Here is a 23,451-nt window from a genome sequence, read left to right on the forward strand (position 1 = left end):
CAGGGGAGAGCGCGAACGCAGTCCCCCACTACCATAAATTATGCAGTCGAGATTCCCACATTTGGGGAATTCGCAGGGGTCAGCACAACCCAGAGTGCAATGGCCGAGCCTCGCCCTGGGTGAACCACCTTCCTGATCATGGTGTCTCCCCTGCCAGGTAAGTATGAATTCCCAGGCCTTCAGTCAGAAGCACCCTGCCCCTCTCCCCAATCCTCACCAGCGGTTTGCCAGTCAAAAAAGGGGCTTTTTTTTTTTTTTTTTTTTTTGCACGCTCCGCATCCGGCTCCATGAGCCATAAATGTACATAATGCGCCGTCCCCGAATAGTGGACGGATCAGATGTTAAACTGACAGAGGAACAGGGGTTCCTTTTTGTCTTGTTTTTACACCACAATTCTACCCAGGCTAGTATAGCACATGATCACCTACAACACCCACTCACACTAGCTCCATTATCACCTTCTGCCACACAAGACCACTACATTTCTTTCATTGAACACTTTAGGAGGGTGCACCGTTCCCAGAAGTACTGCAATACCGGGTCGATGCGTGGAGTGGACGGAGCAAGCCCCTATGCCATCTCCCAGGACCAAAAATCAATTTAATATGTGGTGCCCGGGTAGGGCACGTATCAGATATTAAACTGATAAGAACAGATACTACACTTGATCTTAGCCAAAAGGCCGAGAAGCGATGACGCAGCGACGCCGAGGCGGGGGAGCCGGCAAAGGCCACGCCCACCTGGGCCGCGGCGAGAGGGTCTAAGGTCGCCGGCAAACAAGCTCAGCTCAGATTGGTTGACACCGAAAATGGATCACAACAGAGTGCACAGCACAACACTCTGGAGTGCAACCTGGGATTTTGGATCATCAACATTCCGCCTTAAAAGTGAGCGGGCAGACCAAAGCGTCCGTGGTAGAGACTTGAAACTCTGAGGGATGGTAGGACCGGCCCGGTACTACAACCTCACCAAGGCTCGCCCCGATCGGCCCCAAGGTGGCGCTGCAGCGATCAAAAGTACGAAATGGCTCGTAACTCCTCGACCGTCGGTCGCAGACCCAAGTGTCTTACATCACCGGAATCCTTGGCTCGAGCCGAACAAGATGCATGCCTCGGATTGGGTGGTCGCGCTGGCGAGATTTTCGGGTATTTTGGATTTTCTGAAAAACCTACTTTTGCACACTAGTCCTAGGTTTTTTGCCCGATCTGACCCAAACCGGTGCAGAAAGATTCTCTGGAGTCTGACTGCCAACAGGGATCGGGAAACAGTTGGAATTTCCATCCACGTTGGCGACGGTACGCCAAAACGTTGGGGGTGGGCGAGGCGGGCTTTACTTAAACGGCTATAACTCTCCAACGGAATGAGACAATTGCACCCAACTCGGTACACCTGTGTACGGGCTCAGCCCGTGGTCACGTGAAGAGGAATGCGGCGACTGGCCACTTGGTGGCGCTGTAAACAGAAAAAAACACAACATGGGTGGCTGTATATCACGTGACGTTTCACACGTGCACAATGTTTTCATAGCACATGATAGAACTCCTCATTCCGAACAACTTTGCCTCCAGGACAACTGCTGTGAACTAAGTCGTCCGTCAAATATTGGAGACTATTTGAAGAATTGAGGAGAAAAAAGAAAACCCTCCTCACACAGACCGGTCCTAGACTGTTTCGTATCTCTCGAGCAACCGCCGCAGTTCAACTCTCTGGACTGCCTCTGGATATTGAAGAAGTGGAGAAAAAAAACAAAACAAAAGAACCTCAAGTGGAGCTTTAACAATCTGCCCTTTTAACCAGTGTTGTCCAGGGGAGAGCGCGAACGCAGTCCCCCACTACCATAAATTATGCAGTCGAGATTCCCACATTTGGGGAATTCGCAGGGGTCAGCACAACCCAGAGTGCAATGGCCGAGCCTCGCCCTGGGTGAACCACCTTCCTGATCATGGTGTCTCCCCTGCCAGGTAAGTATGAATTCCCAGGCCTTCAGTCAGAAGCACCCTGCCCCTCTCCCCAATCCTCACCAGCGGTTTGCCAGTCAAAAAAGGGGCTTTTTTTTTTTTTTTTGCACGCTCCGCATCCGGCTCCATTAGCCATAAATGTACATAATGCGCCGTCCCCGAATAGTGGACGGATCAGATGTTAAACTGACAGAGGAACAGGGGTTCCTTTTTGTCTTGTTTTTACACCACAATTCTACCCAGGCTAGTATAGCACATGATCACCTACAACACCCACTCACACTAGCTCCATTATCACCTTCTGCCACACAAGACCACTACATTTCTTTCATTGAACACTTTAGGAGGGTGCACCGTTCCCAGAAGTACTGCAATACCGGGTCGATGCGTGGAGTGGACGGAGCAAGCCCCTATGCCATCTCCCAGGACCAAAAATCAATTTAATATGTGGTGCCCGGGTAGGGCACGTATCAGATATTAAACTGATAAGAACAGATTTTTTCTTTCGAAAAGTTTTATTGTCACAGTGTCATTCCATTATTTCCATTTGCATGTACATTTTTTCTTTTAGATCACATTTTTACACATATTAAAAGGGACACATTATTTACTGTTAAAAGTTTCTTGTGTTTGTGTGTTGTGTAAAAAGTCCATGTATGTTTTAAAAGAAAGGTAAATGGTTTAAATAATGGGAATAAAACAATAAAACATGTTAGATAAAAAACAATAAAACAATAAATTATGCCACATAAAACATCTCTTGTACAGGATCGAGGGTGAGTCCCTATCAAGAATGTCCATTCACTCCAGGTCTCCAGAACAGGCCCCGGACTCCTCGCTTCCAGCGCCCAGCGGAGATCCCCTCTCCTCCGGCCCGCTGGCCCGCTGTTCCCGTAGCCGGTGTGGTGAGGGTGCATCTACGGGCGGCCAGGGTCGGGGGTGGCCGGGACCTCTTTGGTGTGACCCCAGCCCCCCCATCCGAATAACGACGTCCGGCGCCTCCTGCAGCGCAGATCTAATTAATTGCTCGCACGCGTGGAGGGGCACCGTAACGCGTTTCCCCACCAGCAGGTTTCTGGTGGCCCAGATGGCATCCTTGATATGGTTGAGGGTGAGCCAGAGCGAGGTAAATTGCTGTGATGTTAGCTCCTTCAAGCCCTGACCCACCCCCAGGATGGCGAGCCTGTATCCCACCTGGGCCCGACCCGCCGGCAGGCACGGGAAAACCAGGGGGCTGGTCTTGGCCCACAGGTCCCGCGCAGCACCGCACTCCCAGAGCAGATGGTAGACGGTCTCCGGGGAACCACATCCGGACCGTGGGCAGGTGGGGTTTTTGGCCATGCCTCTGGAGTGCATAACCGCCCTGACCGGGAGGATCTCATGGGCCACCATCCACGACAAGTCCTTAAGCCTGTTCTGGAGAGCTGGGTGGGCTGCGTTCCTCCAAACGTCTTTGGCCTCACCTAGTGTGAGGCCTGGAACTGGACTCACCGATTCTCGATCCTGCACAAGAGAGACAAGAGACTTGTGGTTAGTTAAAACAGTGGCATCATTCGTTTCTAAAAGGTATTTCTTTAAAAAATTCTTAATAAAAAGATGTTCTTTTGACAGATTAAAAGACACTGGACATTTAAGATCAACGGGTAAAATTTTCAAAGATCTTAAGTATGACCCCATCCAGAATCGGGTCATGGCTGCTGTCTTGTGTTCTCTGGATGGGGTCAGGGCGTATTTAATGTGGAGGGCAGTGAAGCGGCTGCCTAAAAACAGGTGGGGGTCTGGGAGCCCTTTTCCGCCATTCTCCTTCCTTTTCTTCACTACTTCTCTTTTGAGTCGCTCCCACTTGGACCCCCACAGGAAATAAAACACTGCCCTCTCCAGGTAGATCAGGAAGCTTTGTGGGGGACTAAAAACAGAACAGACAAGTAAAATCAGTGGTAAAATCACAGCTTTAAAAATTAAAATCTTGCCTTCAATCGTCAGATTTCTTAGTCCCCAAAAGCCCAGTCTTTGCCTAACTTTCCCTAACATGTCAGTCCAGTTACCCTGTCCTCCACCCTCCCTGTCAAATTTAACACCTAGAATTTTCAAATTATTATCTTTAAAAACCAAATCTAGTCCACCTTTGTCAACGTTCCCCCACGGCCCGAAGAGCTGGGCCTCAGACTTGTTCCTATTGAGCTTGGCGCCTGAGGCCCGACCGTACCAGTCAGTCAAGTCCATTGCTCTTCGTACCGATAAAACGTCCGTTGCTAAAAGGGTCACGTCGTCCATGTATAAAACGCAGGTTGCCGTCAGTCCACTAGTCCCTGGAATGCCTAGTCCTTTAATCCATTTGTCCCTTCTCAAGATTTGTGCCAGTGGCTCTATACAAGCCACATACAGAAGGGGAGATAAGGGACACCCCTGACGGACGCCGCTGTAGATATTAACAGCTTTGGATAAATGCCCATTAACTACAATTCTGCTGACCAGGCTGTTGTACAGCAGTCCCACCCAGGCTATGAACCGCCCTGGAAACCCCATTTTACCCAGTACCTTAAAAAGGAACTGGTGCGAGATACGGTCGAATGCTTTTTCAAAGTCTAAATTTAGGACTACTAGCCGAAGGTTTCTGTCTCTCGCATAACAGATGGCGTCTCTGATCAGCACCAGGCTGTCCGTGATCTTCCTTCCTGGCACAGCGCATGCTTGATCCGGGTGGATTACGTCCTCTAAAACTGTCGACATGCGTGTGGCTAAAATTTTGCTAAAAAGTTTACAGTCGACATTTAAAAGAGTGATGGGTCGCCAGTTCCGTAAGTCAGTCTTGTCCCCTTTCTTATGTAAGAGTGAAACTATCCCTATTCTAAAGCTGTCAGGAAGTCTTTCAAGAGTCTCAAATTCTTTAAAAACAGTCAGTAAGTCGAAAGCTAAAATATCCCAAAAAGTCAAATAAAACTCCAGAGGAAGTCCATCGGTGCCGGGGGACTTTCCTCGTTTAAAACTTTTGAGTGCTTTGTGTATTTCTAAAATGTTGAAATCTTGAGATAAAATTGTACCTTCGCTATCGACTTTCTTTTCTAAAAACTCTAAAACCTCCTGTAACGTGTCATTGTGGACTTCTTTGGTGCTGTATAGGTTTTCATAAAATACTTCAGTTTCCTTTAAAATTTCTTTTGTGGTAAAAACCTCCCTCCCTCCACTTTTCAAAGCTGTGATTGCCCCACCCCGTGAAATAATTTTTTTAAAGAAATACCTCGTGCACCTTTCACCTTCCTCAATCTCCTTCTCCCTGCTCCTTAAAATGACACCTTTGCTTTGAATTTCGGATAAAACTGACATTTCTTGCTTTATTTCTTTGATTTCTTCACTAAAATCGATCCCATCGTTTAAAAGGTTAAAATATCTCTGTAGTCGTTTTTGCAGCCCCATCATGCGTCGATTTAATCTATTCTTTTTGATTTTTCCTATCTTTCTAAAAAACTGTCTCGTCCGTTCTTTTACCATCTCCCACCACTGTGCACGTGAGTCGTAGAAGTCTTGGAGGGTCTGCCATTGGCTGAACTGCTCCCTGTACTCACTGACTACATCTTTATCTTCCAAAAGGGAGCAGTTCAGCTTCCACAGCCCTCCCCCTGCAGTCACACCAGTGGGGAGCGAAAGGGTGCATGACAGCATTGTGTGATCTGAAAAAAAGAGGGGGGTTAATGTTGCATCGGTTGGCAGGCAGTCCCGTGTAAAAACGTAGTCAATGCGAGAGGCTCTGGTGCCGTCACCACTGAACCAGGTGAAGCCCTCCTCTCTCTGATGCATTGCTTTAAAACAGTCCACTAATTTAAAATCTCTAACTAAATCCTGCAATAAAACCGACGTTTTGTCAACTTTAAAATCCTCTGTCCTCTTCCTGTCTTTCTTGGTTAAAACACAATTAAAATCCCCTGCTACCACTAGGGGAGCCCTACCTAACATGTGGGGCCGCAGGTCTTCTAAAAGCTCATACCTATTGTTTTTGTCTGTAAAACCATACACATTTAAGATGTTAAAATCCTTACCTAAAAAAGTCAGATTAGCTAAAATTGCCCGCCCGTCCCTCAACACAGTGCTGCCCTTCACCAAGATATTGGGGTTTTGTATTAAAATGGCGACACCGTCATTTTTATTAAAATTGGACCCACTCCAAACGGAAACTCCTGGGGTCCAAATCTCCTCCCACTTTCTGTAATTGGATAAAAAAGGCAGACCACATTCTTGTAATAAAAACACATCTGACTTAAAAGTTTTTAAAAAGGATAGGACACTCTGTGCTCGTATATTGCTCCTCACACTTCTCACATTGATGGTGGAGATAGTGAGAGCCATGAGCAGTATGGTTAAAAGGGTATGAGACATTTAAAAGCAACAAAAGGACTACAGAGATTTAATTAAAATCAGGTTATTTCTTGTTGCACTTGCCGTTCCTTTTCCCCAGAAAGCCTGGGATCAGGAAGGAAAGTGCTTGACGTCTCAGGGCTCACAGAGAGAACCTCTTGTGAAGCCTTTGGCGTCGATGTTCTTAGCTTAAAATGCAGAAAAGATACTTCATTAGGAGAGTCTGTGGGCCACACACGGTCTAGATCTTCCATGGGGGAACTATCTAGCCGGTGCGCTACCCGCAGCTTTTTCTCCTCTATTTGGACCAGAGGAGATCTCGCAGTTCTTTTCTGCACTTGAGCATTGGGAAGAGAAGAATTTGTCTCACTCCCACTAGTTGACCCACTAGCCTCAGACACGGTGACAAGGGAGGAAGCCGTTTCCTCCTCTTTGTCGTCCACCTCTTCTTTACCATTATCATTTTGAGGATTGGCTTCCTCCCCCTGACCAGCTGTTCGAGTTGACTCCGCCCCTGTGGCCGCCCCACTTCCTTCTTCCAGTCCAATCCCTGAGGCTGGCTGAGGATTTGAATTTCCCGCCAAAACCTCAGGGCCCGCCTCCTTTATCGTTTGCTCTTTGGGTGGGGCGGCCATTTTGTTGTTTTTTAGCTTGTTGGCAAAACTTTGGGGGCAGTCTCTGTAGAGATGGGATGATTCTCCACAGAGGTTGCACTTTCTGCCATTTTTGCACTCTTCAAAAGTGTGTCCAATTTCTCTGCACTTCCTACACACTACTTCTTGGCACGCCTCGGCGAGATGCCCAAGTTGGCCACACTTGCGGCATAGCTTGGGCATCCCTTGATAATGGATGTAACCTCTATTCTCTCCCAACACAATCATAGAAGGAATTTGACTCAGGCCATGGTAGCTGTTGGGATCTGCCCATTGTTTAATGGGCACTCTCCACGCACAGCTCCAGATACCGTCTTCATCTAAAACCTTGACTGGTTGACCACGAATAGAGCAATATCTTGCCAACCATACAGCAATGTCCTCTCCACTAACTGTTTCATTAAACATCCTGACAATCACCACTTTCAGTGAATTATCAGTCAGTTTTTCCACAGTGAACATGGAGAAATTGGCTTTACACAATTCATACCGAGCCCAAAAAGTACTTAGCAAGGAAGCAGAAGCAAAACTAACATCAAAGCCATGATTCAGGGGCAGAGTCAACAAGCAGTTTATATCCGTAGCCTTAAAACCGAGAGTCTGTTGGATGCACTTCCTGGAAAAGTCCAGCCTGGACATCGCCTGGAGAGTGCCATCCTCCTTTGTCTTAAATTTAAAACGCACGCTGTGGTGCCTCCTCATGCCGGCACGAGCAGCCGACATGTTGGAGGCACCACTAGCCTGCTGCGGCTAAAATCCAACAATAAATATACAATAAATAAATTAAAACCTGCTTACCTTAAAACCAGAAGATTCCTCGTAGAACGAGTCGTCAATTAAAAGCCGCTTGTCAATGTACCTCCTGAAGGGTGTATGTCCCGTGTGACAAGCAACACACGAGACCAAGTCCAACAAGAGGCGATCGCTGTCTCAGACGTCCGACCAGACCACTAGATCTTAGCCAAAAGGCCGAGAAGCGATGACGCAGCGACGCCGAGGCGGGGGAGCCGGCAAAGGCCACGCCCACCTGGGCCGCGGCGAGAGGGTCTAAGGTCGCCGGCAAACAAGCTCAGCTCAGATTGGTTGACACCGAAAATGGATCACAACAGAGTGCACAGCACGACACTCTGGAGTGCAACCTGGGATTTTGGATCATCAACATTCCGCCTTAAAAGTGAGCGGGCAGACCAAAGCGTCCGTGGTAGAGACTTGAAACTCTGAGGGATGGTAGGACCGGCCCGGTACTACAACCTCACCAAGGCTCGCCCCGATCGGCCCCAAGGTGGCGCTGCAGCGATCAAAAGTACGAAATGGCTCGTAACTCCTCGACCGTCGGTCGCAGACCCAAGTGTCTTACATCACCGGAATCCTTGGCTCGAGCCGAACAAGATGCATGCCTCGGATTGGGTGGTCGCGCTGGCGAGATTTTCGGGTATTTTGGATTTTCTGAAAAACCTACTTTTGCACACTAGTCCTAGGTTTTTTGCCCGATCTGACCCAAACCGGTGCAGAAAGATTCTCTGGAGTCTGACTGCCAACAGGGATCGGGAAACAGTTGGAATTTCCATCCACGTTGGCGACGGTACGCCAAAACGTTGGGGGTGGGCGAGGCGGGCTTTACTTAAACGGCTATAACTCTCCAACGGAATGAGACAATTGCACCCAACTCGGTACACCTGTGTACGGGCTCAGCCCGTGGTCACGTGAAGAGGAATGCGGCGACTGGCCACTTGGTGGCGCTGTAAACAGAAAAAAACACAACATGGGTGGCTGTATATCACGTGACGTTTCACACGTGCACAATGTTTTCATACCACATGATAGAACTCCTCATTCCGAACAACTTTGCCTCCAGGACAACTGCTGTGAACTAAGTCGTCCGTCAAATATTGGAGACTATTTGAAGAATTGAGGAGAAAAAAGAAAACCCTCCTCACACAGACCGGTCCTAGACTGTTTCGTATCTCTCGAGCAACCGCCGCAGTTCAACTCTCTGGACTGCCTCTGGATATTGAAGAAGTGGAGAAAAAAAAAAAAACAAAAGAACCTCAAGTGGAGCTTTAACAATCTGCCCTTTTAACCAGTGTTGTCCAGGGGAGAGCGCGAACGCAGTCCCCCACTACCATAAATTATGCAGTCGAGATTCCCACATTTGGGGAATTCGCAGGGGTCAGCACAACCCAGAGTGCAATGGCCGAGCCTCGCCCTGGGTGAACCACCTTCCTGATCATGGTGTCTCCCCTGCCAGGTAAGTATGAATTCCCAGGCCTTCAGTCAGAAGCACCCTGCCCCTCTCCCCAATCCTCACCAGCGGTTTGCCAGTCAAAAAAGGGGCTTTTTTTTTTTTTTGCACGCTCCGCATCCGGCTCCATGAGCCATAAATGTACATAATGCGCCGTCCCCGAATAGTGGACGGATCAGATGTTAAACTGACAGAGGAACAGGGGTTCCTTTTCGTCTTGTTTTTACACCACAATTCTACCCAGGCTAGTATAGCACATGATCACCTACAACACCCACTCACACTAAATCCATTATCACCTTCTGCCACACAAGACCACTACATTTCTTTCATTGAACACTTTAGGAGGGTGCACCGTTCCCAGAAGTACTGCAATACCGGGTCGATGCGTGGAGTGGACGGAGCAAGCCCCTATGCCATCTCCCAGGACCAAAAATCAATTTAATATGTGGTGCCCGGGTAGGGCACGTATCAGATATTAAACTGATAAGAACAGATACTACACTTGATCTTAGCCAAAAGGCCGAGAAGCGATGACGCAGCGACGCCGAGGCGGGGGAGCTGGCAAAGGCCACGCCCACCTGGGCCGCGGCGAGAGGGTCTAAGGTCGCCGGCAAACAAGCTCAGCTCAGATTGGTTGACACCGAAAATGGATCACAACAGAGTGCACAGCACGACACTCTGGAGTGCAACCTGGGATTTTGGATCATCAACATTCCGCCTTAAAAGTGAGCGGGCGGACCAAAGCGTCCGTGGTAGAGACTTGAAACTCTGAGGGATGGTAGGACCGGCCCGGTACTACAACCTCACCAAGGCTCGCCCCGATCGGCCCCAAGGTGGCGCTGCAGCGATCAAAAGTACGAAATGGCTCGTAACTCCTCGACCGTCGGTCGCAGACCCAAGTGTCTTACATCACCGGAATCCTTGGCTCGAGCCGAACAAGATGCATGCCTCGGATTGGGTGGTCGCGCTGGCGAGATTTTCGGGTATTTTGGATTTTCTGAAAAACCTACTTTTGCACACTAGTCCTAGGTTTTTTGCCCGATCTGACCCAAACCGGTGCAGAAAGATTCTCTGGAGTCTGACTGCCAACAGGGATCGGGAAACAGTTGGAATTTCCATCCACGTTGGCGACGGTACGCCAAAACGTTGGGGGTGGGCGAGGCGGGCTTTACTTAAACGGCTATAACTCTCCAACGGAATGAGACAATTGCACCCAACTCGGTACACCTGTGTACGGGCTCAGCCCGTGGTCACGTGAAGAGGAATGCGGCGACTGGCCACTTGGTGGCGCTGTAAACAGAAAAAAACACAACATGGGTGGCTGTATATCACGTGACGTTTCACACGTGCACAATGTTTTCATACCACATGATAGAACTCCTCATTCCGAACAACTTTGCCTCCAGGACAACTGCTGTGAACTAAGTCGTCCGTCAAATATTGGAGACTATTTGAAGAATTGAGGAGAAAAAAGAAAACCCTCCTCACACAGACCGGTCCTAGACTGTTTCGTATCTCTCGAGCAACCGCCGCAGTTCAACTCTCTGGACTGCCTCTGGATATTGAAGAAGTGGAGAAAAAAAAACAAAACAAAAGAACCTCAAGTGGAGCTTTAACAATCTGCCCTTTTAACCAGTGTTGTCCAGGGGAGAGCGCGAACGCAGTCCCCCACTACCATAAATTATGCAGTCGAGATTCCCACATTTGGGGAATTCGCAGGGGTCAGCACAACCCAGAGTGCAATGGCCGAGCCTCGCCCTGGGTGAACCACCTTCCTGATCATGGTGTCTCCCCTGCCAGGTAAGTATGAATTCCCAGGCCTTCAGTCAGAAGCACCCTGCCCCTCTCCCCAATCCTCACCAGCGGTTTGCCAGTCAAAAAAGGGGCTTTTTTTTTTTTTTTTTTTTTGCACGCTCCGCATCCGGCTCCATGAGCCATAAATGTACATAATGCGCCGTCCCCGAATAGTGGACGGATCAGATGTTAAACTGACAGAGGAACAGGGGTTCCTTTTCGTCTTGTTTTTACACCACAATTCTACCCAGGCTAGTATAGCACATGATCACCTACAACACCCACTCACACTAGCTCCATTATCACCTTCTGCCACACAAGACCACTACATTTCTTTCATTGAACACTTTAGGAGGGTGCACCGTTCCCAGAAGTACTGCAATACCGGGTCGATGCGTGGAGTGGACGGAGCAAGCCCCTATGCCATCTCCCAGGACCAAAAATCAATTTAATATGTGGTGCCCGGGTAGGGCACGTATCAGATATTAAACTGATAAGAACAGATACTACACTTGATCTTAGCCAAAAGGCCGAGAAGCGATGACGCAGCGACGCCGAGGCGGGGGAGCCGGCAAAGGCCACGCCCACCTGGGCCGCGGCGAGAGGGTCTAAGGTCGCCGGCAAACAAGCTCAGCTCAGATTGGTTGACACCGAAAATGGATCACAACAGAGTGCACAGCACGACACTCTGGAGTGCAACCTGGGATTTTGGATCATCAACATTCCGCCTTAAAAGTGAGCGGGCAGACCAAAGCGTCCGTGGTAGAGACTTGAAACTCTGAGGGATGGTAGGACCGGCCCGGTACTACAACCTCACCAAGGCTCGCCCCGATCGGCCCCAAGGTGGCGCTGCAGCGATCAAAAGTACGAAATGGCTCGTAACTCCTCGACCGTCGGTCGCAGACCCAAGTGTCTTACATCACCGGAATCCTTGGCTCGAGCCGAACAAGATGCATGCCTCGGATTGGGTGGTCGCGCTGGCGAGATTTTCGGGTATTTTGGATTTTCTGAAAAACCTACTTTTGCACACTAGTCCTAGGTTTTTTGCCCGATCTGACCCAAACCGGTGCAGAAAGATTCTCTGGAGTCTGACTGCCAACAGGGATCGGGAAACAGTTGGAATTTCCATCCACGTTGGCGACGGTACGCCAAAACGTTGGGGGTGGGCGAGGCGGGCTTTACTTAAACGGCTATAACTCTCCAACGGAATGAGACAATTGCACCCAACTCGGTACACCTGTGTACGGGCTCAGCCCGTGGTCACGTGAAGAGGAATGCGGCGACTGGCCACTTGGTGGCGCTGTAAACAGAAAAAAACACAACATGGGTGGCTGTATATCACGTGACGTTTCACACGTGCACAATGTTTTCATACCACATGATAGAACTCCTCATTCCGAACAACTTTGCCTCCAGGACAACTGCTGTGAACTAAGTCGTCCGTCAAATATTGGAGACTATTTGAAGAATTGAGGAGAAAAAAGAAAACCCTCCTCACACAGACCGGTCCTAGACTGTTTCGTATCTCTCGAGCAACCGCCGCAGTTCAACTCTCTGGACTGCCTCTGGATATTGAAGAAGTGGAGAAAAAAAAACAAAACAAAAGAACCTCAAGTGGAGCTTTAACAATCTGCCCTTTTAACCAGTGTTGTCCAGGGGAGAGCGCGAACGCAGTCCCCCACTACCATAAATTATGCAGTCGAGATTCCCACATTTGGGGAATTCGCAGGGGTCAGCACAACCCAGAGTGCAATGGCCGAGCCTCGCCCTGGGTGAACCACCTTCCTGATCATGGTGTCTCCCCTGCCAGGTAAGTATGAATTCCCAGGCCTTCAGTCAGAAGCACCCTGCCCCTCTCCCCAATCCTCACCAGCGGTTTGCCAGTCAAAAAAGGGGCTTTTTTTTTTTTTTTTTTTTGCACGCTCCGCATCCGGCTCCATGAGCCATAAATGTACATAATGCGCCGTCCCCGAATAGTGGACGGATCAGATGTTAAACTGACAGAGAAACAGGGGTTCCTTTTCGTCTTGTTTTTACACCACAATTCTACCCAGGCTAGTATAGCACATGATCACCTACAACACCCACTCACACTAGCTCCATTATCACCTTCTGCCACACAAGACCACTACATTTCTTTCATTGAACACTTTAGGAGGGTGCACCGTTCCCAGAAGTACTGCAATACCGGGTCGATGCGTGGAGTGGACGGAGCAAGCCCCTATGCCATCTCCCAGGACCAAAAATCAATTTAATATGTGGTGCCCGGGTAGGGCACGTATCAGATATTAAACTGATAAGAACAGATTTTTCTTTCGAAAAGTTTTATTGTCACAATGTCGTTCCATTATTTCCATTTGCATGTACATTTTTTCTTTTAGATCACATTTTTACACATATTAAAAGGGACACATTATTTACTGTTAAAAGTTTCTTGTTTGTGTGTTGTGTAAAAAGTCCATGTATGTTTTAAAAGAAAGGTAAATGGTTTAAATAATGGGAATAAAACAATAAAACATGTCAGATAAAAAACAATAAAACAATAAATTATGCCACATAAAACATCTCTTGTACAGGATCGAGGGTGAGTCCCTATCAAGAATGTCCATTCACTCCAGGTCTCCAGAACAGGCCCCGGACTCCTCGCTTCCAGCGCCCAGCGGAGATCCCCTCTCCTCCGGCCCGCTGGCCCGCTGTTCCCGTAGCCGGTGTGGTGAGGGTGCATCTACGGGCGGCCAGGGTCGGGGGTGGCCGGGACCTCTTTGGTGTGACCCCAGCCCCCCCATCCGAATAACGACGTCCGGCGCCTCCTGCAGCGCAGATCTAACTAATTGCTCGCACGCGTGGAGGGGCACCGTAACGCGTTTCCCCACCAGCAGGTTTCTGGTGGCCCAGATGGCATCCTTGATATGGTTGAGGGTGAGCCAGAGCGAGGTAAATTGCTGTGATGTTAGCTCCTTCAAGCCCTGACCCACCCCCAGGATGGCGAGCCTGTATCCCACCTGGGCCCGACCCGCCGGCAGGCACGGGAAAACCAGGGGGCTGGTCTTGGCCCACAGGTCCCGCGCAGCACCGCACTCCCAGAGCAGATGGTAGACGGTCTCCGGGGAACCACATCCGGACCGTGGGCAGGTGGGGTTTTTGGCCATGCCTCTGGAGTGCATAACCGCCCTGACCGGGAGGATCTCATGGGCCACCATCCACGACAAGTCCTTAAGCCTGTTCTGGAGAGCTGGGTGGGCTGCGTTCCTCCAAACGTCTTTGGCCTCACCTAGTGTGAGGCCTGGAACTGGACTCACCGATTCTCGATCCTGCACAAGAGAGACAAGAGACTTGTGGTTAGTTAAAATAGTGGCATCATTTGTTTCTAAAAGGTATTTCTTTAAAAATGTCTTAATAAAAAGATGTTCTTTTGACAGATTAAAAGACACTGGACTTTTAAGATCAATGGGTAAAATTTTCAAGCTTCTTAGGTATGACCCCATCCAGAATCGGGTCATGGCTGCTGTCTTGTGTTCTCTGGATGGGGTCAGTGCATACTGGATGTGGAGGGCGGCAAAGCGGCTGCCTAAAAACAGGTGGGGGTCTGGGAGGCCTTTCCCGCCATTCTCTTTTTTCTTTTTGACGACCTCCCTCTTGAGTCTTTCCCACTTGGACCCCCACAGGAAATAAAATACCGCCCTCTCCAACTTGTCTAGGAATCGTCTTGGGGGACTAAAAACAGAACAGACAAGTAAAATCAGTGGTAAAATCACAGCTTTAAAAATTAAAATCTTGCCTTCAATCGTCAGATTTCTTAGTCCCCAAAAGCCCAGTCTTTGCCTAACTTTCCCTAACATGTCAGTCCAGTTACCCTGTCCTCCACCCTCCCTGTCAAATTTAACACCTAGAATTTTCAAATTATTATCTTTAAAAACCAAATCTAGTCCACCTTTGTCAACGTTCCCCCACGGCCCGAAGAGCTGGGCCTCAGACTTGCTCCTATTGAGCTTGGCGCCTGAGGCCCGACCGTACCAGTCAGTCAAGTCCATTGCTCTTCGTACCGATAAAATGTCCGTTGCTAAAAGGGTCACGTCGTCCATGTATAAAACGCAGGTTGCCGTCAGTCCACTAGTCCCTGGGATGCCTAGTCCTTTAATCCATTTGTCCCTTCTCAAGATTTGTGCCAGTGGCTCTATACAAGCCACATACAGAAGGGGAGATAAGGGACACCCCTGACGGACGCCGCTGTAGATATTAACAGCTTTGGATAAATGCCCATTAACTACAATTCTGCTGACCAGGCTGTTGTACAGCAGTCCCACCCAGGCTATGAACCGCCCTGGAAACCCCATTTTACCCAGTACCTTAAAAAGGAACTGGTGCGAGATACGGTCGAATGCTTTTTCAAAGTCTAAATTTAGGACTACTAGCCGAAGGTTTCTGTCTCTCGCATAACAGATGGCGTCTCTGATCAGCACCAGGCTGTCCGTGATCTTCCTTCCTGGCACAGCGCATGCTTGATCCGGGTGGATTACGTCCTCTAAAACTGTCGACATGCGTGTGGCTAAAATTTTGCTAAAAAGTTTACAGTCGACATTTAAAAGAGTGATGGGTCGCCAGTTCCGTAAGTCAGTCTTGTCCCCTTTCTTATGTAAGAGTGAAACTATCCCTATTCTAAAGCTGTCAGGAAGTCTTTCAAGAGTCTCAAATTCTTTAAAAACAGTCAGTAAGTCGAAAGCTAAAATATCCCAAAAGGTCAAATAAAACTCCAGAGGAAGTCCATCGGTGCCGGGGGACTTTCCTCGTTTAAAACTTTTGAGTGCTTTGTGAATTTCTAAAATGTTGAAATCTTGAGATAAAATTGTACCTTCGCCATCGACTTTCTTTTCTAAAAACTCTAAAACCTCCTGTAACGTGTCATTGTGGACTTCTTTGGTGCTGTATAGGTTTTCATAAAATACTTCAGTTTCCTTTAAAATTTCTTTTGTGGTATAAACCTCCCTCCCTCCACTTTTCAAAGCTGTGATTGCCCCACCCCGTGAAATAATTTTTTTAAAGAAATACCTCGTGCACCTTTCACCTTCCTCAATCTCCTTCTCCCTGCTCCTTAAAATGACACCTTTGCTTTGAATTTCGGATAAAACTGACATTTCTTGCTTTATTTCTTTGATTTCTTCACTAAAATCGATCCCATCGTTTAAAAGGTTAAAATATCTCTGTAGTCGTTTTTGCAGCCCCATCATGCGTCGATTTAATCTATTCTTTTTGATTTTTCCTATCTTTCTAAAAAACTGTCTCGTCCGTTCTTTTACCATCTCCCACCACTGTGCACGTGAGTCGTAGAAGTCTTGGAGGGTCTGCCATTGGCTGAACTGCTCCCTGTACTCACTGACTACATCTTTATCTTCCAAAAGGGAGCAGTTCAGCTTCCACAGCCCTCCCCCTGCAGTCACACCAGTGGGGAGTGAAAGGGTGCATGACAGCATTGTGTGATCTGAAAAAAAGAGGGGGGTTAATGTTGCATCGGTTGGCAGGCAGTCCCGTGTAAAAACGTAGTCAATGCGAGAGGCTCTGGTGCCGTCACCACTGAACCAGGTGAAGCCCTCCTCTCTCTGATGCATTGCTTTAAAACAGTCCACTAATTTAAAATCTCTAACTAAATCCTGCAATAAAACCGATGTTTTATCAACTTTAAAATCCTCTGTCCTCTTCCTGTCTTTCTTGGTTAAAACGCAATTAAAATCCCCTGCTACCACTAGGGGAGCCCTACCTAACATGTGGGGCCGCAGGTCTTCTAAAAGCTCATACCTATTGTTTTTGTCTGTAAAACCATACACATTTAAAATGTTAAAATCCTTACCTAAAAAAGTCAGATTAGCTAAAATTGCCCGCCCGTCCCTCACCACAGTGCTGCCCTTCACCAAGATATTGGGGTTTTGTATTAAAATGGCGACACCGTCATTTTTATTAAAATTGGACCCACTCCAAACGGAAACTCCTGGGGTCCAAATCTCCTCCCACTTTCTGTAATTGGATAAAAAAGGCAGACCACATTCTTGTAATAAAAACACATCTGACTTAAAAGTTTTTAAAAAGGATAGGACACTCTGTGCTCGTATATTGCTCCTCACATTGATGGTGGAGATAGTGAGAGCCATGAGCAGTATGGTTAAAAGGGTATGAGACATTTAAAAGCAACAAAAGGACTACAGAGATTTAATTAAAATCAGGTTATTTCTTGTTGCACTTGCCGTCCCTTTTCCCCAGAAAGCCTGGGATCAGGGAGGAAAGTGCTTGACGTCTCAGGGCTCACAGAGAGAACCTCTTGTGAAGCCTTTGGCGTCGATGTTCTTAGCTTAAAATGCAGAAAAGATACTTCATTAGGAGAGTCTGTGGGCCACACACGGTCTAGATCTTCCATGGGGGAACTATCTAGCCGGTGCGCTACCCGCAGCTTTTTCTCCTCCGTTTGGACCAGAGGAGATCTCGCAGTTCTTTTCTGCACTTGAGCATTGGGAAGAGAAGAATCTGTCTCACTCCCACTAGTTGACCCACTAGCCTCAGACACGGTGACAAGGGAGGAAGCCGTTTCCTCCTCTTTGTCGTCCACCTCTTCTTTACCATTATCATTTTGAGGATTGGCTTCCTCCCCCTGACCAGCTGTTCGAGTTGACTCCGCCCCTGTGGCCGCCCCACTTCCTTCTTCCAGTCCAATCCCTGAGGCTGGCTGAGGATTTGAATTTCCCGCCAAAACCTCAGGGCCCGCCTCCTTTATCGTTTGCTCTTTGGGTGGGGCGGCCATTTTGTTGTTTTTTAGCTTGTTGGCAAAACTTTGGGGGCAGTCTCTGTAGAGATGGGATGATTCTCCACAGAGGTTGCACTTTCTGCCATTTTTGCACTCTTCAAAAGTGTGTCCAATTTCTCTGCACTTCCTACACACTACTTCTTGGCACGCCTCGGCGAGATGCCCAAGTTGGCCACACTTGCGGCATAGCTTGGGCATCCCTTGATAATGGATGTAACCTCTATTCTCTCCCAACACAATCATAGAAGGAATTTGACTCAGGCCATGGTAGCTGTTGGGATCTGCCCATTGTTTAATGGGCACTCTCCACGCACAGCTCCAGATACCGTCTTCATCTAAAACCTTGACTGGTTGACCACGAATAGAGCAATATCTTGCCAACCATACAGCAATGTCTTCTCCACTAACTGTTTCATTAAACATCCTGACAATCACCACTTTCAGCGAATTATCAGTCAGTTTTTCCACAGTGAACATGGAGAAATTGGCTTTACACAATTCATACCGAGCCCAAAAAGTACTTAGCAAGGAAGCAGAAGCAAAACTAACGTCGAAGCCATGATTCAGGGGCAGAGTCAACAAGCAGTTAATATCAATAGCCTTAAAACCGAGAGTCTGTTGGATGCACTTCCTGGAAAAGTCCAACCTGGACATCGCCTGGAGAGTGCCATCCTCCTTTGTCTTAAATTTAAAACGCACGCTGTGGTGCCTCCTCATGCCGGCACGAGCAGCCGACATGTTGGAGGCACCACTAGCCTGCTGCGGCTAAAATCCAACAATAAATATACAATAAATAAATTAAAACCTGCTTACCTTAAAACCAGAAGATTCCTCGTAGAACGAGTCGTCAATTAAAAGCCGCTTGTCAATGTACCTCCTGAAGGGTGTATGTCCCGTGTGACAAGCAACACACGAGACCAAGTCCAACAAGAGGCGATCGCTGTCTCAGACGTCCGACCAGACCACTTGATCTTAGCCAAAAGGCCGAGAAGCGATGACGCAGCGACGCCGAGGCGGGGGAGCCGGCAAAGGCCACGCCCACCTGGGCCGCGGCGAGAGGGTCTAAGGTCGCCGGCAAACAAGCTCAGCTCAGATTGGTTGACACCGAAAATGGATCACAACAGAGTGCACAGCACGACACTCTGGAGTGCAACCTGGGATTTTGGATCATCAACATTCCGCCTTAAAAGTGAGCGGGCAGACCAAAGCGTCCGTGGTAGAGACTTGAAACTCTGAGGGATGGTAGGACCGGCCCGGTACTACAACCTCACCAAGGCTCGCCCCGATCGGCCCCAAGGTGGCGCTGCAGCGATCAAAAGTACGAAATGGCTCGTAACTCCTCGACCGTCGGTCGCAGACCCAAGTGTCTTACATCACCGGAATCCTTGGCTCGAGCCGAACAAGATGCATGCCTCGGATTGGGTGGTCGCGCTGGCGAGATTTTCGGGTATTTTGGATTTTCTGAAAAACCTACTTTTGCACACTAGTCCTAGGTTTTTTGCCCGATCTGACCCAAACCGGTGCAGAAAGATTCTCTGGAGTCTGACTGCCAACAGGGATTGGGAAACAGTTGGAATTTCCATCCACGTTGGCGACGGTACGCCAAAACGTTGGGGGTGGGCGAGGCGGGCTTTACTTAAACGGCTATAACTCTCCAACGGAATGAGACAATTGCACCCAACTCGGTACACCTGTGTACGGGCTCAGCCCGTGGTCACGTGAAGAGGAATGCGGCGACTGGCCACTTGGTGGCGCTGTAAACAGAAAAAAACACAACATGGGTGGCTGTATATCACGTGACGTTTCACACGTGCACAATGTTTTCATACCACATGATAGAACTCCTCATTCCGAACAACTTTGCCTCCAGGACAACTGCTGTGAACTAAGTCGTCCGTCAAATATTGGAGACTATTTGAAGAATTGAGGAGAAAAAAGAAAACCCTCCTCACACAGACCGGTCCTAGACTGTTTCGTATCTCTCGAGCAACCGCCGCAGTTCAACTCTCTGGACTGCCTCTGGATATTGAAGAAGTGGAGAAAAAAAAACAAAACAAAAGAACCTCAAGTGGAGCTTTAACAATCTGCCCTTTTAACCAGTGTTGTCCAGGGGAGAGCGCGAACGCAGTCCCCCACTACCATAAATTATGCAGTCGAGATTCCCACATTTGGGGAATTCGCAGGGGTCAGCACAACCCAGAGTGCAATGGCCGAGCCTCGCCCTGGGTGAACCACCTTCCTGATCATGGTGTCTCCCCTGCCAGGTAAGTATGAATTCCCAGGCCTTCAGTCAGAAGCACCCTGCCCCTCTCCCCAATCCTCACCAGCGGTTTGCCAGTCAAAAAAGGGGCTTTTTTTTTTTTTTTTTTTTGCACGCTCCGCATCCGGCTCCATGAGCCATAAATGTACATAATGCGCCGTCCCCGAATAGTGGACGGATCAGATGTTAAACTGACAGAGGAACAGGGGTTCCTTTTCGTCTTGTTTTTACACCACAATTCTACCCAGGCTAGTATAGCACATGATCACCTACAACACCCACTCACACTAGCTCCATTATCACCTTCTGCCACACAAGACCACTACATTTCTTTCATTGAACACTTTAGGAGGGTGCACCGTTCCCAGAAGTACTGCAATACCGGGTCGATGCGTGGAGTGGACGGAGCAAGCCCCTATGCCATCTCCCAGGACCAAAAATCAATTTAATATGTGGTGCCCGGGTAGGGCACGTATCAGATATTAAACTGATAAGAACAGATACTACACTTGATCTTAGCCAAAAGGCCGAGAAGCGATGACGCAGCGACGCCGAGGCGGGGGAGCCGGCAAAGGCCACGCCCACCTGGGCCGCGGCGAGAGGGTCTAAGGTCGCCGGCAAACAAGCTCAGCTCAGATTGGTTGACACCGAAAATGGATCACAACAGAGTGCACAGCACGACACTCTGGAGTGCAACCTGGGATTTTGGATCATCAACATTCCGCCTTAAAAGTGAGCGGGCAGACCAAAGCGTCCGTGGTAGAGACTTGAAACTCTGAGGGATGGTAGGACCGGCCCGGTACTACAACCTCACCAAGGCTCGCCCCGATCGGCCCCAAGGTGGCGCTGCAGCGATCAAAAGTACGAAATGGCTCGTAACTCCTCGACCGTCGGTCGCAGACCCAAGTGTCTTACATCACCGGAATCCTTGGCTCGAGCCGAACAAGATGCATGCCTCGGATTGGGTGGTCGCGCGGGCGAGATTTTCGGGTATTTTGGATTTTCTGAAAAACCTACTTTTGCACACTAGTCCTAGGTTTTTTGCCCGATCTGACCCAAACCGGTGCAGAAAGATTCTCTGGAGTCTGACTGCCAACAGGGATCGGGAAACAGTTGGAATTTCCATCCACGTTGGCGACGGTACGCCAAAACGTTGGGGGTGGGCGAGGCGGGCTTTACTTAAACGGCTATAACTCTCCAACGGAATGAGACAATTGCACCCAACTCGGTACACCTGTGTACGGGCTCAGCCCGTGGTCACGTGAAGAGGAATGCGGCGACTGGCCACTTGGTGGCGCTGTAAACAGAAAAAAACACAACATGGGTGGCTGTATATCACGTGACGTTTCACACGTGCACAATGTTTTCATACCACATGATAGAACTCCTCATTCCGAACAACTTTGCCTCCAGGACAACTGCTGTGAACTAAGTCGTCCGTCAAATATTGGAGACTATTTGAAGAATTGAGGAGAAAAAAGAAAACCCTCCTCACACAGACCGGTCCTAGACTGTTTCGTATCTCTCGAGCAACCGCCGCAGTTCAACTCTCTGGACTGCCTCTGGATATTGAAGAAGTGGAGAAAAAAAAACAAAACAAAAGAACCTCAAGTGGAGCTTTAACAATCTGCCCTTTTAACCAGTGTTGTCCAGGGGAGAGCGCGAACGCAGTCCCCCACTACCATAAATTATGCAGTCGAGATTCCCACATTTGGGGAATTCGCAGGGGTCAGCACAACCCAGAGTGCAATGGCCGAGCCTCGCCCTGGGTGAACCACCTTCCTGATCATGGTGTCTCCCCTGCCAGGTAAGTATGAATTCCCAGGCCTTCAGTCAGAAGCACCCTGCCCCTCTCCCCAATCCTCACCAGCGGTTTGCCAGTCAAAAAAGGGGCTTTTTTTTTTTTTTTTTTTTGCACGCTCCGCATCCGGCTCCATGAGCCATAAATGTACATAATGCGCCGTCCCCGAATAGTGGACGGATCAGATGTTAAACTGACAGAGGAACAGGGGTTCCTTTTCGTCTTGTTTTTACACCACAATTCTACCCAGGCTAGTATAGCACATGATCACCTACAACACCCACTCACACTAGCTCCATTATCACCTTCTGCCACACAAGACCACTACATTTCTTTCATTGAACACTTTAGGAGGGTGCACCGTTCCCAGAAGTACTGCAATACCGGGTCGATGCGTGGAGTGGACGGAGCAAGCCCCTATGCCATCTCCCAGGACCAAAAATCAATTTAATATGTGGTGCCCGGGTAGGGCACGTATCAGATATTAAACTGATAAGAACAGATACTACACTTGATCTTAGCCAAAAGGCCGAGAAGCGATGACGCAGCGACGCCGAGGCGGGGGAGCCGGCAAAGGCCACGCCCACCTGGGCCGCGGCGAGAGGGTCTAAGGTCGCCGGCAAACAAGCTCAGCTCAGATTGGTTGACACCGAAAATGGATCACAACAGAGTGCACAGCACGACACTCTGGAGTGCAACCTGGGATTTTGGATCATCAACATTCCGCCTTAAAAGTGAGCGGGCAGACCAAAGCGTCCGTGGTAGAGACTTGAAACTCTGAGGGATGGTAGGACCGGCCCGGTACTACAACCTCACCAAGGCTCGCCCCGATCGGCCCCAAGGTGGCGCTGCAGCGATCAAAAGTACGAAATGGCTCGTAACTCCTCGACCGTCGGTCGCAGACCCAAGTGTCTTACATCACCGGAATCCTTGGCTCGAGCCGAACAAGATGCATGCCTCGGATTGGGTGGTCGCGCTGGCGAGATTTTCGGGTATTTTGGATTTTCTGAAAAACCTACTTTTGCACACTAGTCCTAGGTTTTTTGCCCGATCTGACCCAAACCGGTGCAGAAAGATTCTCTGGAGTCTGACTGCCAACAGGGATCGGGAAACAGTTGGAATTTCCATCCACGTTGGCGACGGTACGCCAAAACGTTGGGGGTGGGCGAGGCGGGCTTTACTTAAACGGCTATAACTCTCCAACGGAATGAGACAATTGCACCCAACTCGGTACACCTGTGTACGGGCTCAGCCCGTGGTCACGTGAAGAGGAATGCGGCGACTGGCCACTTGGTGGCGCTGTAAACAGAAAAAAACACAACATGGGTGGCTGTATATCACGTGACGTTTCACACGTGCACAATGTTTTCATACCACATGATAGAACTCCTCATTCCGAACAACTTTGCCTCCAGGACAACTGCTGTGAACTAAGTCGTCCGTCAAATATTGGAGACTATTTGAAGAATTGAGGAGAAAAAAGAAAACCCTCCTCACACAGACCGGTCCTAGACTGTTTCGTATCTCTCGAGCAACTGCCGCAGTTCAACTCTCTGGACTGCCTCTGGATATTGAAGAAGTGGAGAAAAAAAAACAAAACAAA

The 23,451-nt window shown here is 48.9% G+C and overlaps 12 non-coding genes and 2 pseudogenes across 12 annotated transcripts; all 14 read right to left on the reverse strand.

The window, feature by feature from the left end:
• LOC148997003 (U1 spliceosomal RNA) lies at window positions 1-165 on the reverse strand. The gene has a single exon (XR_016147564.1). It is a non-coding gene; the product is annotated as a U1 spliceosomal RNA (small nuclear RNA).
• A 338-nt stretch (window positions 166-503) lies between these two features.
• LOC148997004 (U2 spliceosomal RNA) lies at window positions 504-694 on the reverse strand. Its single transcript, XR_016149242.1, has one exon. It is a non-coding gene; the product is annotated as a U2 spliceosomal RNA (small nuclear RNA).
• Window positions 695-1,804: 1,110 nt separating this feature from the next.
• Window positions 1,805-1,969, reverse strand: LOC148997005 (U1 spliceosomal RNA). The gene has a single exon (XR_016147565.1). It is a non-coding gene; the product is annotated as a U1 spliceosomal RNA (small nuclear RNA).
• A 332-nt stretch (window positions 1,970-2,301) lies between these two features.
• On the reverse strand, window positions 2,302-2,475 carry LOC148997006 (U2 spliceosomal RNA; annotated as a pseudogene).
• Window positions 2,476-9,052: 6,577 nt separating this feature from the next.
• Window positions 9,053-9,217, reverse strand: LOC148997007 (U1 spliceosomal RNA). The gene has a single exon (XR_016147566.1). It is a non-coding gene; the product is annotated as a U1 spliceosomal RNA (small nuclear RNA).
• Window positions 9,218-9,547: 330 nt separating this feature from the next.
• On the reverse strand, window positions 9,548-9,738 carry LOC148997008 (U2 spliceosomal RNA). Its single transcript, XR_016149243.1, has one exon. It is a non-coding gene; the product is annotated as a U2 spliceosomal RNA (small nuclear RNA).
• A 1,111-nt stretch (window positions 9,739-10,849) lies between these two features.
• Window positions 10,850-11,014, reverse strand: LOC148997009 (U1 spliceosomal RNA). Its single transcript, XR_016147570.1, has one exon. It is a non-coding gene; the product is annotated as a U1 spliceosomal RNA (small nuclear RNA).
• A 337-nt stretch (window positions 11,015-11,351) lies between these two features.
• LOC148997010 (U2 spliceosomal RNA) lies at window positions 11,352-11,542 on the reverse strand. The gene has a single exon (XR_016149244.1). It is a non-coding gene; the product is annotated as a U2 spliceosomal RNA (small nuclear RNA).
• Window positions 11,543-12,653: 1,111 nt separating this feature from the next.
• On the reverse strand, window positions 12,654-12,818 carry LOC148997011 (U1 spliceosomal RNA). The gene has a single exon (XR_016147571.1). It is a non-coding gene; the product is annotated as a U1 spliceosomal RNA (small nuclear RNA).
• A 336-nt stretch (window positions 12,819-13,154) lies between these two features.
• Window positions 13,155-13,327, reverse strand: LOC148997012 (U2 spliceosomal RNA; annotated as a pseudogene).
• Window positions 13,328-19,894: 6,567 nt separating this feature from the next.
• LOC148997013 (U1 spliceosomal RNA) lies at window positions 19,895-20,059 on the reverse strand. Its single transcript, XR_016147573.1, has one exon. It is a non-coding gene; the product is annotated as a U1 spliceosomal RNA (small nuclear RNA).
• A 336-nt stretch (window positions 20,060-20,395) lies between these two features.
• On the reverse strand, window positions 20,396-20,586 carry LOC148997014 (U2 spliceosomal RNA). Its single transcript, XR_016149245.1, has one exon. It is a non-coding gene; the product is annotated as a U2 spliceosomal RNA (small nuclear RNA).
• Window positions 20,587-21,697: 1,111 nt separating this feature from the next.
• Window positions 21,698-21,862, reverse strand: LOC148997015 (U1 spliceosomal RNA). Its single transcript, XR_016147574.1, has one exon. It is a non-coding gene; the product is annotated as a U1 spliceosomal RNA (small nuclear RNA).
• A 336-nt stretch (window positions 21,863-22,198) lies between these two features.
• LOC148997016 (U2 spliceosomal RNA) lies at window positions 22,199-22,389 on the reverse strand. The gene has a single exon (XR_016149246.1). It is a non-coding gene; the product is annotated as a U2 spliceosomal RNA (small nuclear RNA).
• Window positions 22,390-23,451: the final 1,062 nt, after the last annotated feature.

Source organism: Pimephales promelas, chromosome 2, assembly GCF_988280905.1.
Source record: "Pimephales promelas chromosome 2, fPimPro1.hap1.1, whole genome shotgun sequence".
NCBI lineage: Eukaryota > Metazoa > Chordata > Actinopteri > Cypriniformes > Leuciscidae > Pimephales > Pimephales promelas.